Raw genomic sequence first — 2,136 nt, 5'->3', positions numbered from 1 at the left:
ATATACACACACACACACAGACACGCACAGCCTACCTACTCATTTACTTGCGTAGCAGATGGCAAGAGGAATGTGAGCAAGACTAAAATAAAAGCAGTTAAACGAAATCGGGATGGTATGACAAGGATATGTAAAAATGAAATATCTTTTAACAAGTTAAAGAAGGAGGATTTTTCAAAGGATAGAGATGTAGTTGCTGGTGGCGGGTTAAAGCGATCGATCTTTGAATCAATAAGTCACAAATATGAATTTCACATGCAGCAAATGGAAGGAAATCCTGAGAATAATCTATGAAATGGTAAGAAGTTTACAGTGTATTCTAGGTTGACGACTAGAATACACTTTACTAAACAGCAGCAGCTACATATCTATGCGTGTGTAATGACATATCTCTTCGTTTCTGCTTGGGTGTGTACATGACTGTGGAAATAAAATATACATCAGGAGACAATATTTTTAAGTGTGCCATGAAACAGATATAGATGAATGTGCATTTATGAATACTTAAACTTGTTTCAAACACAGACACACACATATATATATTTGCCACAGAATGTCCCAAAACTACGCAGTAGTATGTAAGCCTTGTCCAAGCCCACTTACGTTACCTATGAAGAAAATCAAATAATACCTAAGTAAGCGATTTCTACAAATTCTGACAATTTAGCAAGAATGAAGGACGACCCAGACTTAGAAGTTTAAGATATGAAAGATTGACAATTCAGCATAACGTATGTGCATCCCGTCACTAGCTGCCCAATCGGATATGTCTGAAGCTCCGATGAACATATACGCTTATTACTCACGTGCGCGTGAGCACACACACACACACATGTGTGTCTCTATACCCATACATAGGGAGAGAAATGCTAAATGTTTTGAATAGATATATGGATATATCTTTATGCATATATTTGCATATCCCTGTGTATATATTTATTCATATCTATGCATATATAAATAAGTATGTCTTTGTGTTTGTGTGTGTGCTGGTCTCATGTGTTGCCTGCAATACATCTGTTAGCTACAAGGTGTAAATGTAGTTTGATATGTTTCCTTATATAAAGTAGTGTTTTCGTAAACGCAGTGAAATATTTATACATTTTTTTTTACGTTATTACTGCTTAGGTTGAACAAGTAATATTTTTTGTCCGGTATTGATTTTTAATGAAATCGTGTTCATTGACCTGTAGTCTCATGGTTAATATTCTCTTAATTTCAATGATGATAATTAGGTCATGGTTTCAATCCTTTCGTTTTCTAGAAACATTATAAACGTATGCATTTTCTGTGGCTTTCCCAAGGTACATGTTCTTTTATACTTTGTGGGAACACTGTTCAATTACACGCAAACGACTTGTAACGTATATTTAAAATTTGAAATTTAAAAGGAGCATTTAACATTTTAGCTGGGCAGTGTCACCATGTGTGGATTGAAAGTTATTTCATGGAGTTCCAACCATAATGATTTCCATAAGATCAACTGTTAATGATGCTGTCGTTTTCTGTTTTATTAAATTACGATTAAGTTTACGTTGAGGCGTATATGTTCATTGTTTAATTTGTTATCCAGTGGATTTTTGTGTCCTACGGCATATAGATACCATCCCACGTTTTACTCCATGTTGTATTGGGACTTTCACGTCCTGATATAGGACTAAGTCGAATTAAATCCATCTTTTTGGTCCCACGATTTTAGGTTAATGTTTATACGCGTCTAATATTTAAGTAGTTTGCAGTCAAAATTTTTATTCCTTAATAACGTTGCTTCATCAGAAGTTTATAAGGATATAAACGAAAATGGGGGCAACATACAATAATTTTCAGTTACGGTGAATGTGTGACATGTACGTGTTCGTTCGACTGTATACATGTATTTATGGGTACTCATATCGTAATTCTCTAGCAGACGATTCATGAAAAAACGGGTGAAAAGGGCCGTCTATTTGCGTAGCTGCCGCAAGCTAACCGATACCATTCAAAACAGTTTTCCTCCGCTGAAAACTACACGCTAAGTATAGGCTTGCTCGGGGCTACGGAAAGAGATAGAAAGGCTTCGCTTTACGGTGGCACCTACTGTCTTGTTGTTGCAAAACAAACATCATTTCAACATACTGGCACCTACATGTATATATA

The 2,136-nt window shown here is 35.6% G+C and overlaps 1 protein-coding gene across 4 annotated transcripts in view; it reads left to right on the top strand.

Annotated features, from left to right (window-relative positions):
- LOC106868402 (beta-1,3-galactosyltransferase 1) overlaps positions 1 to 2,136 on the top strand; it is a 266,263-nt gene that overhangs the window by 229,517 nt on the left and 34,610 nt on the right. The gene's annotated exons all lie outside the window — the stretch shown is intronic.

The sequence above is a fragment of the Octopus bimaculoides genome, chromosome 7 (assembly GCF_001194135.2).
Source record: "Octopus bimaculoides isolate UCB-OBI-ISO-001 chromosome 7, ASM119413v2, whole genome shotgun sequence".
Lineage (NCBI taxonomy): Eukaryota > Metazoa > Mollusca > Cephalopoda > Octopoda > Octopodidae > Octopus > Octopus bimaculoides.
Note: the sequence above shows the minus strand (reverse complement) of the source record. Positions and strands in the feature narration are given on the sequence as shown.